Source organism: Ochlerotatus camptorhynchus, unplaced genomic scaffold, assembly GCF_037179485.1.
Source record: "Ochlerotatus camptorhynchus isolate MF236.1 unplaced genomic scaffold, CSIRO-AGI_Acam_v1.1 ptg000129l, whole genome shotgun sequence".
NCBI lineage: Eukaryota > Metazoa > Arthropoda > Insecta > Diptera > Culicidae > Ochlerotatus > Ochlerotatus camptorhynchus.
The window spans coordinates 1,532,611-1,550,920 of NW_027040619.1; the positions used below are offsets into that span (position 1 = coordinate 1,532,611).

At 40.2% G+C, this 18,310-nt stretch overlaps 1 pseudogene; it reads right to left on the minus strand.

Annotated features, from left to right (window-relative positions):
• Positions 1-18,070, minus strand: part of LOC135700140 (integrator complex subunit 6 homolog) — a 337,494-nt pseudogene extending 319,424 nt beyond the window's left edge.
• Positions 18,071-18,310: the final 240 nt, after the last annotated feature.

Below are 18,310 nucleotides of genomic sequence, written 5' to 3' on the forward strand. Positions count from 1 at the left end.
CAGCGAATCCCAACGAACGCCAACGGCCTTAGACTCATTGATTTCACCGCCTCTAAGAACATGGCCATACGTAGTACCTACTTCCAGCATAGCCTCCCATATCGGTACACCTGGAGATCATCACAGCAGACAGTATCGCAAATCAACCACGTTTTGATCGACGGAAGGCACTTCTCGGATATTATCGACTATCGGGCGATCACTATTCTTAACGCGGCCTACAAAGTGCTTTCCCAGATCATCTTTCGCCCTTTATCGCCGCTAGCAAGCAGATTTGTGGGAAGTTATTAAGCCGGTTTTGTGGACGGGTGATCGACAACGGACCAAATCTTTACGTTGCGGCAGATTCTCCAAAAGGGTCGTAAATATCAAGTCCCTACGCACCACCTATTCATCGATTTCAAGGCCGCTTATGATACTATTGACCGTGAAGATCTACGGAAGATTATGGACGAGAACGGTTTTCCCGGGAAGCTGACCAGACTGATCAGGGCTACGATGGATGGTGTACAGTGCTGCGTGAAGATATCGGGTGCGTTTTTGGACTCATTTGAAACTCGCAAAGGACTTTGACAAGGCGATGGTCTTTCCTGTCTCCTGTTCTTCAATAAGTCCAGCCAGTTCATCTGCCATGTACAAGACGCTGATAATACCGGTAGTTCTCTACGGGCACGAGACGTGGACGATGCTCGAGGAGGACCTGCAAGCACTGGGTGTTTTTGAACGACGAGTGCTTAGGACCATCTTTGACGGGGTATGTGAGAACGGTGTATGGAGGCGAAGGGGTTTCGGTGAATCCCCGGTGAATATCAAAAACAGTTTGTGGAGATTTTCATGAAGGATTGTGGCAAATTCAGAGACGGATTTTGGAAAATCCTAGCAAGGAATCTGGAGAATTTCAAGAGGTGTTCCGGAAAATCCCAATTAGGATACCTGTGAATTCTACGAGCGATTTTAACGAATCACAAAACGAAAACTTTGCATGAATTCCAAAAAGGATTCCAGTGAACATCACGAAGGATTAAACAGGAGTTCTGACAAATCTGGAGAAGAAAAGTACCAGTGAATCTCTAAGAGGGATGTAATAAGTATGAAAAAATGTGTGATACAGAGAAGGCGAGCGCTTTTAAAAATCGAAAAGCTTTGGACGTCATATTTGAATCACCCCAAACCCAACCGAACTCGATGCACTCCAACTTCAGCGGTGTTCAGTCATTGGTTGAGTTGAACAAAGAAAAAACCGATGAATTACCGTATCAAGAAATGGCAACAGCCAAATCGTGCTTATTGACAAACTCCAATAGTTTATGTTTAACAATCCTAACACTCCCACAAGAACTCAAAAATATCAAATTCATCGGTTTTCATAATGCATTTGACGTCAAAAACTACGTGGTGTTTGAAAAAACATACCTCAGCCAGAAGCTAATAATTTACTGTAGCAAAAAAGTAACCTTAAGCCGCCAGTGCACATTTTTCTCAGTCCAGCCAAGGTGGAGCACGTTTCGCAATCAATTAACAGCAATCGAGTTCGATATTGTTGTTCACAGGCACTTGCTCGGTTGCATTATTCCTTGGTACATGTCTGTATGGCAATGCATCTGTGCACCCGACCGAGATGGAAAACGACTGCTACGTGCTCAAGTCGAACTTTTCCCAACCAGCGCATTCAGCACGATTATAAACAGCGACACCACGCTGTATTTTTTTGCCACCCCTAGAATGTGAAACCGCGAGACTTTCTAATCGATTGTGGCCGGGATCGCAGTTGGCATGGGGAAAAGGTTCTGGATGAATGACATTCTTTGCCACAGTGAACTACGATTGGACTTTGTGGCATTATAAAAACATAATTTTAAATAACGCAGCCGACCTTTTTCCTAAGCGGAACGGTTATCAGTGTACCCCAGAATAGTCCAGGACCGAAAGGGCCCTACCGAGTGAGTGTATGGTAAGGTCTTAGTGGAATAACACCGCTAATTAAAACTCTCTCCTTCGGGAACGGGACCAAAGCTTGGGCCAAAGTAAAAGTACGAGTGCAATTTATCAGCGGCAAATATGGTAGGATTAAATCTGTTGATAGCAATTTATTCGTCGGGCGCAACGAGGTTGACATTTTGATTGCCTCATCACTAAGTGTATGCAATCCGACTCCTGGGTCAAGAAGGAACGAGCAGGATCTAGTAGGCAGTTTATTTATACCAAGGGACGATGATGATGAGCACTTTGTCTTCCACCGATAGTCACAGTCTACTAGGGTAATGCGAAAAACGAAACCGAGAGCATTGTCATGTTTCTTGCTTTTCGATGCTAGCCACCATCTGCGCGTTTGTTTTAGGAAAGTCGGTATTAACCGTCGTAAAATATTCCATTAAGGATCTGTTTACCGACCCGGCCCAGGATGGGTCCCCTGGGAGTCGACACAGTCGTTGGCAATTTATGTCGGACCAAACCGAACAGCACTGCGGGCGGAATGAGATCAAAGACAGGAAGGTGGGGAATCGCGTAGTTGGCTGCCAGAGTTAGTCGACGGCAACCAAACGAGTAGTAAGATAGATAGGACTACATAGGTATACATGAGTGGAGGGAATTATTTCCACTGAGTCGGATAATAAGACTTGGGAACGAACGAGCAGCGAACGCTGCTCTGGAATAATTTCTCTAATTCGAGGTTAATGTATTGGAAATGGCAGCTTTGGGGCTGGGTTTAGTGCCACATGGATGCGGTTTGGTTTGGTCTGGTTGGTTTGGTTTGGTACACAACACAAGATAGTTGTGGTTTTAGAAGTAAATCTAAAGCCAATAACATGAATCAGTCACCACAAGATCATGGCTACGGAGCTACGCACGGCACAGCTAGATGATGAGTCGCGTTGCTTGTTACCTGCTTGTACATGTCAGTTTCAACACAATTCCCATATTTATTATCCGAGAGAAATTTCCACAAATCTGACTTTGGTGTACGGTTAGTAAGGTGAAATTGCACTTTAGTTCAAGAGCTTCGGTACGAAGTCAATGAGAACGGGTGATATGAAAGCCCATTTTTCTCAAAAACAAAAGAAGCACTTCGATCGAATAAATTTTTATCTTCATCCAATAGACCGAAGGAAATTCAATTTAAAATCCGTAGGCCGAGGTTGGGGTCAAGAAGCAGTGTTAGATTTTTAACAACATCTCAAGAATTTGTTTCTCTTTATCAAATCTTACGGTACGTACCAAGGGGTATTCAACTCTGCACACCTTAATCCGTGCCGAAAGATTGAGCTGTGCCGAAAGCTGTGCCAAGCGGTATATAGAAGCGCAATCACATGATCACTAAAATCCAAAATCCATAAATAAAAATGAAGAAGAAGAATAACCAAAAAGGTATCGCGATATCACAACAACTTCAAAAGGTAGCGCGTGGTCGCACGCACACTTTTGTGCATCTGGAGAACTCTATGCCGAACGTGGTTTCAATCAAAGTGTGTCGATATTCCATGAGAGCTATGACTTTTTTTTATTGTGTTTACATTCAGCTTCCCTTCATTCTCATTAGTGCGTTTGCGGATTGGGAGGTGGAAGAGGAAGTGGAATCCATCAAACCTGTACGGTGTTCAACCCGTCCACCAGATTCCGACTCGATGTCCCTGCTGCTGATTCCTTGCAGATGTACAGAAACGAAGGCGTAACCCAATCGATGATGGATGAAATTGCGAGAATTCAATCCCACCCTAGGAGCAACATCTTCGGGCCAGTTTTTAAATAAAGCCTCAAATCAAATTTTCATTAATAAGCAAGGCCTTACAGTTGACCGATCGGTAGACGACCCATCTTTCTGGGGTCCCTTGATACGATGCAGCATGCGATGATCAGCAAAACTACCGGATCTGGTGAAGGGGATTTGCTTGATGTCGGACTCGTGGAATAGAATGTAATTGCATTTTTAACTGCAATGATCCGTGCCTATAAATCCTATACTATTGCACTAAGGCAATCGTACTCCGATCCAGGTCTGATGGAATATGTGGGGTTAATACCTATTGACTTCCCCCAGCCGTACTTGGACTTCATTCAAAACTATATGAACATCCCTATAAAGTCCTGTGGATATCCCATCGTAGCCAATATCAATTGAGACCAATGACTGTGAACGTTTATAAACTGACGTTCATTGTCTCCAGGATTGTTTTTGATTTTCATGATCACGGGATCCAACCAGTTTGCACCATAGGTAGCTTTTGACCAACCATCGGTCGCGAGAGGTAACCAGTTTCAACCGTCTTAACTGCCGTATTGACAAGACCCTCTCGACCGGCTATGGTGTGGATGAACTAGATTAAAGTCAATCCCGAATAGAAGCTATTCTAGATGAAATCATGAGCCACTGGGAATTTTGCTGTGAATCGGATGAGTTTTACTAGATTTAAAGAGATTCATGGTTCAGAGAATACTTACAGATTATTCGGCGCGATCCTCGAAACCGGTTTGTCGTTCTTAAATTCTTGATTGAATCGTTGTTTTACCAGTTTTATGTATGAAAACAAATTCTCTCACTAGCTTCACTTTTGAGTGAAAAAAATTATTCTGCGTCAACCTTAGCAACGATTGGCAAAACGTCAACATAAAATGGTCAACAGTGATGCCATTTTATATTATATCGTTTGTTTCCTACTAGTCAAAGCGTGCCCTAACGTGCCGAACATTGTGCCGTGCTGTGTTTTGGCACAGTGTGCATAGTTGATTACCCCTTGGTACGTACGGAAAGGTAAATAAATTTAGAAGTCATATGCAGTGAGAACATTCCAGTTTTGTGAAAAAAAATCCACTCGAAAAATAGAGGCAAAGGGGCGGATTGTGCTTAGTAGGCTCAAAATTAGATCTAAGTCTTACCATGGTCCCATAGAACGCTATTGAAGCACAATCATTGTTGTGGTATTGTTTATAATCGGTTAACCGGTTATGGAAATCTGTTCGGAACATCTTCACTATGCTACATACCACAAACAGTGCATCATTTTCGAAAAAGCAAAAAACGTTAAAATTTTACCATCTCACATGAAAATTCAATAACATCATAATTGACGGTTGTATCTGTTGGAAATACGAACGGATAAAGTAGGAGGAAGTAAAGAACACTGACAAATTATAGAAAATTGAAACAAAACAGATATATTAATCTAATTTGATCAAAGCAACCTACAGAAAGTCAAACGAAAATAAAGCAGTCTTCTGACGTATTGCAGCACGATAAGAAGTGTTTATTATTTCTAGTCCTTCAAGTCACGACAATTCTTCGAAATACACATCAATAATATTTATAATTTGGCAAATCCCAGGTCCAGGGGTTGAACCTGTTGATTTTTTTTTACTACACTCGCTTCGTTGTCGTGCGTGACAGTCTGTTTGTATTCGTTCACTCGTGCTCTGCCGTCAACTCTCTTACGCAACACAAATGATAGAACAACATTCGAGCAAAAAGAAAAATATCAAATAATTATCATATGACGTGTGTGATTTCATTCTAATTCCTCAATTTGGTGCTAGCGACATTCCACTCTAAACTTTAGACCTAATATCAATCAAATATTTTTAAATCCCCCGTAAGTATTCATAAGTATTTTTCAGTATTTTAAAGCAATATTTTATTTTGATCGTAGTAACACTTGTTTTTTTATGTCGGGTTGCTAGTGTAGTTGTTTTTGTTGACTTGTTGTATGCTAGATAGAGCCGTTTGTCATGCATTTTTACAAATTCATATGAAATTTCATGTTAATGGGTAAGTATTTTTATTATGTCTACAAATATAATAACTTAATTTATATTTTTCAGCGATTCACAACGTAAATGTGAGGAATTAAAAACGTGTCGCAAAATCATCCGAAGGAATTCAAGCTGACCAAGCAAGGTCTTCGTGAAGGAAGCACTGCTAAATGGGCAGGAGTGCGAAAACATCTGATCGAAAGAAGGAAAAAAGTTTGACGATCTTCCGGGTGTCTCTATTGACGAAAATGTTCCATTAATATTATAATAAATAATTTAAAACAATGTATTGGTTTTTTTTTTTGAGGATACGTAGGAAAAACATTTGATTATTTGAACCATTCCCATAATAGTTTCATGTTATCGTTTGACCATACCGCTACCGTTGTTTCGAACCCAACGAACAATTTTAGCTGCAGATTAGGTTATGCAGCCAAAAATTGGCTTATACAGCTATTTTTACCTGTATAAGCTAGTCTGCAGCAAAAACTGTTTGTTGGGTAGTCAATCATTATATCATACGTCCAAACCGTATTTTTTTACAAATGATTAAGCGATCATTTAGTTCATAATCGATAAAGGATACCCAAGTAACAATTCTGGTTTTATGAGGGTTTTGTAGACCATGATTTTGACTTGTAGAATGCTATAAAACCTCTATAAAACTAGCAATGTTACTTGGGTATAAACTATATACTCCCGGGAAGTTAAAAGAGAGCTCTGCTGAAAACATAAAACGGTTCAAAATAATTTAAAAAGAGGTTCCACCTTTGGATCAAAAGAACATCTCGCTTCGATCGTATTCAGCTTAGCGGCCTTGATTATTTAGTCTCTTCTGAAATAAAATGTACGGCATTTAGAAGGTGAAAAACTACGAACGATTAGTTAAAATATTTGTCTATTTTTCATTTTGCTTAGATTATGCTATAAACACGTAGTCATCGTCACTCGGGCAAGAATCTAGCGGACGAAAAGAACAATTATATCCTCGATTATAACGAGATAGGAAATCAAAATGTCAGGATTCTCATGTTTATCAGACCAGAATGAAGTCCTTCTAGAACAGGACGAACAGATTACACTGAAAACGGTCCGTGACATATACCTAGCTGCTCTGCTCACGCTGTTAATAAAATGAACGTTAATTTTTAACAAATTTTCCAAACTCTACACAATTCTCCTGAGATTAGTAAACAAACAGATGAAATCCTTAAAGCACCCGAACAAATAATAGAATACTAGATATTTTTTAAGTATTTGTAAGTATTTTTAGGTATCTTCGGCGACAGTGTCGTATGACAACGGCTGTCATATAACATTTTAGTTTGCTACTGTAATTTTATAGCTTGTTTTGCAAGTTTCGGAAGCAAAGGCAGCCGATTATCTCAGAAAGTGTGTCGACTACGGTCATCGCTTACAAGACTGCCCAGGTCATCATGGCTGTTAGGTGGAGGGAATATTTTTTTTTTTATTTCTCGCTTCATCAAAGCAGCCTTTATTCTAATGTGACAGCTACGAAGCGAAAAAAAAGCTCGCACTATTCGATTCCTTTTGATATTTTACACAAAATGACGCGAGCTTTTTGCAATCTGAAATAATGTGTCGGAAAAAACTGCTTTTGAAATTTTCCAAAAAGCATCAAAGTCAATTGAATCTTAAATCGTTAGAAGATTCAGAGGCTGAAAGCGACATAAACTTCGAAGGACACTTCACTGCTGTTGGTGAGGCTACAAAAAAAAAACGAAAATGGACCAAAAAGGAACTCAATGCCAGAAAAATTGCGAAGAAGCGTCGTCTTTCACACCAAGTAAAATTTGCTGATTGCGGCTGCAAGATGGAATGTGGGACGAACATTTACATAGACGATCGGATCCAGCCGACCGCGATGTTCTGGACGCTGAATCAAGAGAACGCCGGTACAGGTAGGTACAGCAAATATGAGCCTAGAAAAGTCTGAATCTTTTTTTTTTATCTAGTTAGTTTATTTGGAAGGCTCAATCGCGTTAGCTTTACGGAGCCGATAATTCATTGTTCACTGTGTGTAACAAAATTCACTTAATTCTATGTCTAGTAGGAGTTGGGCCGATTACTCGCGGCTTACTCGAGGTTAGAAGGGTACATTTTCGAAGGATAGGATCAGTGGAGGAGCTTGGGGTAGGGTTTCGTTGTCTCATCAGAGCGTTGTCGCCAGTATGAACGGTAATGCTGTTCTAGCTTCGTCCGGAGTTCGACCGGCTGTGGTGGGTGACCAGTGGGCGACGATGAGACTCATCGAGACGGGGGGACAAGACAAACAAAAACTAATAAAGAGAGACAAAAGACAAAAGGAATTAAATTCTTATACTAGACATTTGAAGAAAAACATAAACGGACTGCATATAGCAGAGATCACGGGTTGCCAACACGTCTCTGATAGGAACATAGGGTTGTCTTCCTTGGGCCTCGAGGGTATTCAAAAGTCGCTCTCTGGCGGCGTCATTATCCGTACATTGCCAAACTGCGTGTTCGATGTCATCGTAATCGTTTCCACACCGACAGATGTTGCTGTCCACGAGGTTTATTCTATTGAGATGAGCATCTAGCGAGTAGTGGTTGGACATAAGTCTACTCATCACGTGAATGAAGTCATGACTTAAGCCCAAGCCTTTAAACCACGCTCTCGAAGAAACATTAGGAATAATTGAATGTAACCACCGTCCAAGATTTCCAGTGTCCCAATCGGTTTGCCAACTCGAAAGGGTACTCTGACGCACTAAATGGTAAAATTCATCGTGTGAAATTTGCCTGTCATACAATTCGCCTTCCTGCGCGCCCACCTTTGCGAGAGAGTCCGCCTTCTCATTGCCTGGGATTGAGCAATGTGAGGGGACCCATACAAAGGTAATCATATATGATCTTTCGACCAGCACACACATCTGCTCCCTTACCTTTGAAAGGAAATAAGATGAGTACCTACCTTGTTTCATCGACCGAATAGCCTCAATCGAACTGAGACTATCCGTGAAGATGAAGTAATGGTCTGCGGGCATGTTGGAAATCATCCCCAAAGCGAAGTTGATTGCTGCCAGCTCAGCAACATAAACGGAACAAGGTTCCTGAAGTTTGCGGAAGGCGCTAGAGTTTTCATTGAAGACACCGAAGCCAGTGGATCCACTGAGACGAGACCCGTCTGTAAAATATCTGTTCACGCAATTGACGTGTTGGTACTTTTCAGTAAAAATACGTGAGATAATAATAGTTCGAAGTTGATCTGGAATCCCGTGAATCACTTTTTTCATGGACAGATCATATAAATCAAAATTGTGTGTTCAGCTCAAAAATTTCTTCAAAATTTGCAATTATAAGTGTGTTCGTCACTCCGCATTTGATTAGTATTCTGAGAGAGAGCTCCCAGAAACGGTTCTGGAGGGGTTTTACTCCTGCCAGAACCTCGAGACTCATGTTATGCGTTGAGTGCATACAGCCAAGAGCAATACGCAGACAACGATATTGAATTCGTTCCAATTTTATTAGGTGGCATTTTCTTGCCGAGAGAAAGCAGAAAGAGCCGTACTCTAGAACAGAGAGAATTGTTGTTTTATAAAGCGTTATGAGGTCTCCTGGATGAGCACCCCACCATGTGCCGCAAATTGAACGGAGAAAGTTGATCCTCTGCTAACATTTTTGCTTCAAATACGTAATATGGGCATTCCAAGTGCACTTTGAATCAAACCAGACCCCAACGTACTTGAAAGACAATGATTGGGTAATGTTTCTGCCCAAAAGATTAAGCTGCATTTGGGCTGGGTACCGCTTTCGAGTAAACACTACCAGTTCAGTTTTCTGCGGCGAGAATTCGATCCCTAGATTCCTAGCCCAAGAAGACAAGTTATCTAAGGAATTTTGCAATGGTCCTTGCAAGTCCACGGCATGTGGACCTCTTACGGAAACCACACCGTCATCTGCAAGTTGTCTTAGCGTGCATTGTTCTGCCAAACAGTTGTCGATATCTTTGACGTAAAAGTTATAAAGAAGAGGGCTGAGACATGAGCCTTGGGGCAGGCCCATGTAGCTAATTCTGGAAGTTGTCAGTTGTCCAAGGGAAAAGTTCATTTGCTTTTCTGACAACAAATTGTACAAGAAATTATTTAAAATTCCAGAAAGTCCACATCTGTGCAGATTGTCTGACAGAATTTCAATGGAAACTGAATCAAAAGCCTCCTTAATGTCCAAGAATACTGAAGCCAATTGCTCCTTGTGCGCAAAGGACAGTTGAATATCTGTGGAAAGCAGCGCTAGACAATCGTTTGTTCCTTTGCTCTTGCGGAACCCAAACTAAGTCTGAATCTTTAAATGGTTAGTTTTTAAAATCAAGTTATTTTTAATGATTTTTATCGATAATGCGGAACATTCCTATACGACTGGTAGCTAATTACCAGTGCTACAGAATGGTATCAAAAATCGGTTTGTTTACATTTTGATCATAGGCCCTATTCAAATGTTACGCGAGAATTCATGTATGAAAAGATTTACAGAAATTTCAATACACCACATACTAGAGTGTGTTTGCCTGTCGTTGATAAGCTCATCAACAGCAGCCGTGGACCCAAGGATTAGCAACCAACAACAAAAGCAGTACACCCCATATGGCATGGGATCGAAACTAGAAATTATGCATCGATATTTTGATTTTACAACAGAAATCGATATTTTGATCTGGCAACACAATCGATATTTTAACATTGGTAACGATTGGTAGCAATATTTTGAGAAAGATCTTTATAAACGATTCACGATTAGACTTTAAGCATCTTTACAATTATTCATGAAATGGTGACGATCGCTATCGATTTTTATTAAAATGGCTTTAAAGATCGATGTATAGAAAATTAAAGAAAATTAACACAATGGTTGGTCGGGACACGGTTTGATGATCACTTAAAGGACCAAGCAGCGTTGCCAGATTGTTTTAAAGCCTATCGGTATCGAAGGTATTAAAAAACCGGTATTTCTCGGTATTTACTATTTAATTAATTTTATATTTTTGCCGTTTTTGAAAGCAAATTTTTTAACAATGGTGACGACTGGGACTTGAGGAGAACTGCTTTGTTTATCGGCTTTCTCAGTCTTAAAACAACCTTTAATTTTTTAATTTAATTTTTTAAATTATCGTTGTCCTCAAATGGTAATAGAAATTGTGACCAAGTAGTTTTTTTCAATTTAATATCATTACATGATGCCAAAATATGGAAAATCAGCCACAACAACGACTAAATTGTTGACAATAATGACAAACAATATTTTCTTTTGAAAAAGGCCACGACCCATGGCCGAAATGTTGAGCATATTACATCGTACTCGTTGCAGGGTTTTAAAATCCGTTAATCAAAGCAAAATTTTTGCTTTTGAACTATGATCGGAAAATTCCGGAAGAAAACTCCGGGGAATTTTTGAATTAGCTTCTAAACGAAGCTGAAAAACATCCAGACGAAAGAAGCTCTCTTGAATGAATTTCTAGTAATGTTCTAAGAAAAGTTAGAAAAACATCCGGGAAACTTCCAAGACACGAATTGAGGAACTTGTGACGAAAATTTAAATAAACTACCGGAAAAAATCGGATGTCACATCCAAAGGAAGCCAGTTTCGGAAATCGGAAGTAAATTTTCAGAAGTAGCCAATTCCAGGAAAAGACAGGGGAAGCTCGGAAAACCCTTCTAAAATAAGTCGAAAAACCTTTGGCTTATGGTCAAACTTCCAGAAGAAGACGAAAGAAATTTCTTGGAGAATTAATTGAACTTCCTGGAGAAGACGAAAGAAACTTCCTAGATACGCTGGAAGTAACTTCCTAAGGTAGATTGAAAGAAACATCTGAAGAAAGTCAGCAGCCAGAGCGCTTACGGAACAGTCGAAAGAAACAAGTACATAATTCATAAAACATCCCTGAAGACTTCGCAATTTCCCTCAAGTTTTCGGAACATTCCTGAAATGCACTTAGGAATATTCCATAATTCCTCAAAATTCCTCAAAAGTTCTTGTAATTTTCCTGAAATTAGGGACTGTGACTTCCGGAATGTATCTTAAAATCTTTGAAGGTCTCTGGACTTTCTTGAAGATTAAGAAATCTTTTAAGTGCCCTCACAATTTTTTTGAATTTATTGTAACATCAAAAGTTGAAGTTCTCTGATCTTCCCGATTTTTTTTTAAATTTTTAAAAGTTATCGACACTACCATCAAAAAAGCATAGAACTTCTCATAAAATGTTCTCGCAATGTTCTAACGTTCATCTCACTTCCCTTACGTTTCCTAAATTTGCATGAGCCCCTCAGGACATTACTGAAGTTTTTGAAAATTGCCTGAGTTCCTCGGAACTCCTTTATAATTTCAGCAATTTAATTGAAATTAATTGATCTCTCCTGATGTTCTTTGAGCTTCACTAAAATTCCTAAAAACCATTAAATTTCCCTGAAGTTCGTTGAACTTGTGAAGTTTCCAAAATATTTATGATGTTTCCTTAAGTTCACTGGAGTTCGCTGAACTATTTTGAAATTTCTGGGTTTTCGAATTGTAACAAAAGTTTTTGAAACTGTCTTTAATTTATCGAAACTTACACATAAGTCTTGAGTTTTCTGAAGTTTCAGAACTTCTTAAATGTTCCTGCAGCTAGTGTGGATTCGCAATAAAAAATCTGATAGCATCCTTGAAATTTCGGAAAAGTTGAAAAAACTGGCGGGATAATATGAAAGAATCATTCAAGTTAAGGCTGAAGAAGCTTCCAAAGCAAGGTGGAAGAAAATTCCAGGGAAAATTGGATGAAACTTCAGGAAGTTAAAAAATTAATAAAATCTATAATTAATAAATAATGTTTAAAAAATATTTCTCGATTCCCTAGGATTTACCGGAAAGAGCCATCGACTATTTATCGATTGATGGGTAGCCAATCAAAAGGAGAAAATGCAAACATTAGTCAACAGAGTATCAAACATAAGGCATCTTTAGAGATGATTTTTTAGAATTTTGAAGGCTAAAAAATGAGGTATTTAAAAAGATACAAGTCTCTAACTAAAATTTTCTCCGAAATTTGAGCGGGGGCAGGCAATAATAATTTTGATTTTTTTAAAAAATCGGTATAAATCGGTATAAAGTATTAAAAATCGGTATTCTGACGAAACTTATCTGTATATCGGTATCTAGTTCGGAAATCCGTATAAATACCGATAAATCAGTATATCTGGCAACGCTGGGCCCAAGCGCAATGATAGCGGAAGCGGAACGGCAGCGACAGCGGAAAAGCCCGATCTGAGTAAGCCTACTTGTCGGATTGAAAACAAGTTAGAACCAAATCGACTTCGGTTAGGCAGCTTGATGTCATTTGTGACAACTGTCAAACTTTCCGTTTCCGTTCCGCTTCCGCCCACATTGCGTTTGGGCCTTAAGGATTGCCAAAATGTTGTGGAATGCTTACCGAATCGACGGGGAAAAAGTGCTGCCGAATAATGTGGTTCTAGCTGTTGATCTCCAAAAGGTATTGCATTAGCTTAGTTGGTAAAGGCGCAGCTACAAAGCAATACCATGTTGGAGGTGGCTGGGTTCGATTCCCGGTCCGGTCTAAGAATTTTTCGGGTTGGAAAATTTCTCGACTTCCCATGGGCATAGAGTATGATTGTACTTTGCCACACAATTATACTAATGCAAAAATGGTAGCAGGCATCCGAAAGCTCTCAACTAATAACAGTGGAAGTGCATTTAGAACACTAAGTTGAGAGCACGCAATAAGCTAAAATGCGATAAGCAATAAGCTTGAAAAGCGAAAAAGAAGAAGAAGAATTATATCGTGAAAATTTATCTTATTAAATATGCTTCAATCATTTAGGTGATTCAGCTTCCCAGACTTTTGGAGGCTTCGAAACAATCATCTTTTCGCGACGACTGCTGGCATTTAATCAGACCTTTGCTCCCGTTGGAAAATATGCAAGATCTTTCCCGGTTATAGCGTGAAAACTGGAGTTTGTTTCTTCACTTAATACTTTTGATTAATTCCAATGATATTCAAGTGCAGGAACTTATCCTCAAGTTTTTCGAGTCCGGACACACCTTTATGGCGGCGGACAGTTATCATGCGGCAGTTGAGAGAGCCATGAAAGCCAGACCACTGGTGACATTCCCCGACTTCGATGATGTATTGCAAGTTGCAGTGAAGAACGTGGCACTCGTGGCAGTGCTGGACATGCATCCAGAGGATTTTTTTGGAACACGCCTGAAAGTATCTCAGTACATGCTGAACAACATGCATCCTCGTCCGTACATGGCTAAAATCAAACAGGTCACCTTTCAGAAAGGAAGCTATTTGATTTTGTATGGCAACTCAGAAGAATGCGCAGCTTCTAAGCTACCTAAAATGGTGACCTCGAATAGCTTTGACTTGAAATCTACTTTGGAATTCAAACAACAAGCGTGTGGAATCAACCGGAACAGGAAACAATCACTACTAGATGTTGTCCTATCAATAATCGATTCTGGACAAAAAATTGCCAGAGAGAGAAAGCATCAATGACAATGACGATGTAGAATCTCTTCGAATCGCTTTAATCTAATAAAGAATTGATAATTTCGTTTGTTTGCAATTAAAACAATTTCAAAACAAAACTCACGTGCATTGAATTGAAGCAGTGTCAAGTTTGTTAATGTTATTTTCACAGCATTAGAACGCGCACGATTTCGCTAAAAACGTATGCAAGTCTTGATTTCAGAGCGAAATGAAAATAATTTCAAATTTATTTCTATTGACACTTAATATTCCATTCGAGTGCCCCTTACCAATTATGACAACGAAATGTCAAACTAAATGTGACGTCTATTTTAGACGTAATACCAACAATCAATACGAAACTATCGATTTTAAATTAGCTCACTACTTGACTAGCCTATTGGTCCCAAGCAAATCGTTTAAAGTATCCCATTCTAGTCGAAATTCTAGTACTACACAATGTTTGTTTTGATTCGCTATGAAAGTTTGACAGATAAAATGAGGGGTTGGTTGATTTTCCTATGTTTCGAGGGGTAAATCGATTAGCTTGGGACCGAAGATAGTACCAGAGCAGAGCCAAAAAGTTGAGCACGTTTCTTCGGGAACTTCTAGTTTTAGAGTTACCTCTATGCTACTAGTCTTAGAGTTACCTCTATGGTAAAACCATCCTCGGAGAAAATTCATAGCTGCCTCGAAAAGGTGATTCAAGATGATTATCAAAATTCTCGTGCATTTGATACTTCAATATTACGCCTATGATTCATACTCCAAGAATAGTGAAGCTTGCGACGAAAAAGCTCGAAACAGTTTGAATATAGAAAATTGTCGCGATTGATCGGAGCGATTTTCTAGTCTCTTAAAAGAAGTATATTGTTCATCACGATCGAAGTAAGTTATTCAAGATTTATTAAAAAGGTTGGCAAGCTCTGTGAGCTAGCTAAGTGACAGTATACCATCGAAATTCTATCGATCTCAAGTTTAACATTAGATTAAAGCTTTGTGAGGCTTTCGTCAAAAGACGAAATCAATACAAATATTTAAAAATTTAGCTCGTGACGTAGCACGATTGAACTAATAGAGATGTATAATTATTAATTTGATATTTTCATTGTGAACTTATGAGCCTAGTGACATCAATCAGAAGATTGAATTATGAGACTGTTCAAATTGCAGAATTATATATCGAGTGGAATAACACTATTGAATTAATTGGTATGTTAATTTATAATTTTTTCACTTTTTTTCTTTTTTCGCTAGGAGATTAATCTGGTAGGATAAGAGGATCAGATGCTCAGTGAAAATTAGAGTTAATGTTCGAATAGTATTACGATAACTTGAAGTAGTCTGAATGGAATAATGCGTAATAACCTGATAATATCAGAGGATCAGGTACTCAGTAAAAATTTAGGAATTCTGCGCGACCTTCAAATCTTCATCAATCATCATTACCATTTTGTGCATAGACTCATATTTTGGGATATTGAACCGAACTAGAGGGTGGCTATATTAAATGTATCACTTTTCTCAAAATTAAGTAGAAGCACCCCAATGTGCATGTCGAAGCTGGGAACATTTTTTTAAAATGTTCCGAACTAAACGTCAACGATTCTTCGGACTTAAACTTTATGAAAAAGGATTCCTCCACAGCTATCCTGTATGTTGCTTCAATTTGAACAGGATCCGTATCCCGTGCTTTCACGAAGTTAGCTATTTCGCCCATGGTGGGTTTCCTTCCATTCCCGAAGCAAAACTTGACGGTATTGAACAGTTGCACGTCAAATGACGAATCGAAAAAAACTCGACCTTCTCCTATTTGTATGATATTTTGCATAATTGTTTGCTAAAATTTGAACTAAATGAACACTGTATCAATTTTCAATAGGTCACTGTTGAAAATTAAACAAATGCCAAACTGTTGCAATGGTGATCAAAATTATCACCGATTGCCTGCAAAAAGCGCTTTCCCTAGCACAGATTTCCATATCGAATTCCATCCAGTCTCGCCAAACGTTGCTTATTCAATCACCGTGTGGGGTGGTGTCCGGTCGGTCGTCATCAGCAGCAGCAGCAGCAACATTGCTTTCGCCACGTGGCGTTGAACATTGTTCTGCAGTACACAACGAAAGGATGCCCGTGAGCTGCAGCCCACATGAGCGTCCATTCACCGAAGAACCTCCTCCAAGAAGCCTCACTGCTACTGATTGGATTCAGTAGCTCTTCGTGAGTCGCTGTAGGCCATCTATGCCAAGCGCGTCACCCTTAGCTGTGTTGAACACCCTAATAGCTCAGCATTACTCAACCATCACGACAAAACGGTCCTTGCTTAAATTCACTGCACAATCGTGGCCCGAGCAGACGTGATGCCAGACAGTTGGCGTTATCTGTTGTTGGTAATATGGATATAGGGGAAACGGCTCTAATGTTGGCCTATGGATCTAATATTGGGCCCAACGCTAAAAATCTGCTATTGATCAATTTTATCTAGATGAACGCGTCATTGGGACGGTACTAATGGACATTTTTGGTCGCTATTGAAAATTTAGTCGATTGCTGAATTTATGTATGGGCCCAAATTAGGGGCATTTAGGCCGACATTACTCTTTCTCCATTTCCCCTATCAAGGGGTTATTCAATAGCAAGGTTTCTCATTCTCCTCAAAAATGGTTAAAATTCCTTCAGGAATTGACTTCCCGGAAATGAATTCCTCACCCAGAACGAACCATACCAGTCCAATCAATTTCCCCTGTTTGCTGCATCTTGCCGTGGCGGAATCAGCAATTCAGTTCACTGCACATCGTCATACTTTTCGAACAAATTGAGCCACGTCCCCAATGTGCCACAATCGTCGCAAAACCCGTGTCGGAGCCTTCCAAGAAGAAAGGAAAAACGAAAAGAAAGGCACTTACGTTGTTGTTGTTGTTGTAGTTGTTACTACTGTCGTTTTCTTCAGCATGTCAATCCTTCTCTCCCGTCGATAGGCGAATGTCTCGTCGTCCACAGTCCACGTGGCTTTTCCCTTTGTGGCCAAGCGAGCCAGGATACACCGGCCAACCAACACTACTGGTGTTGCCCCATCAAATGCGATTAGTTGTAATCCTTTTTGAACTGGCGCGGCAAACAAGCAGACACAGATAGGCTGGACACAGTGCAATGCACACTAAAAGGCAGGCGAAGAGCGGAACGTTGAACAAACTGATTCAATAACTAATAATGGTTTCACATTTTTCACACGCGCAATTTTCCACTTTTCAATATTCACTGCACCGAGGAGGAAAAACAAGTTGCACTTATACACACAGTAGGTAAGTAGCGTGGCGTCGTAGTTTGTACAATCACTCAGTAGGCGCTGCACGGCCTCCCCCGGTGCACTTGGTTGATTTCGCCTAACCTTTTGGCCTAAATTTAGGCCATCGCACACAAACACCAATAACACATCGGACAACGCAACAGGCTGCAATTCGACAGACAATTAGTGGTCCCCGTATGAACGAAGGAAGTTTCCTTCCAGCAAAAAAAATAAAACAACAGATGATTGAACCTCCCACACCTCCGCCTCTTGATCGTCCTATAAATGTACACTATTCTTCACTTTGGCCGATAACACAATAATTTCAGCGGGGCACCCACACAGGGCCACATCTGCACGCACATGTGTTTGCCAATAAATATATCCTCTCCGGCCGTTGCCGATCTGGATGCGCCTTATTTTCACTTATCCCCGTTCCGACAGCAAGAAGAACACTTCCCTACGTGTGTAGAAAGAAAACCACGCACGCCTCCTTCCACCGCGTTCAAGTCTTTCACTTTTCAAGGGGGGAACTTCCGTATCCGAGCAACTTCACCGACGAACTGGAGCGAACCCCGAAGCCGTGCTTGGTTTTATCAGAAACGGAGCTTTCCCTCGGGAAAGCTTCCGACCCGAAGCTTGAGGGCGCGCATGCGTTCCCACTGCAGGGGACACGAAGCCCAGAGCCGATGTCCGCCGGATCGGCGTGTCGTGGTGGTCACTGATGGCAACCTGAGGAATGTTTGTTTGGATTGTCCGCAGCTATAACATGCTGCATT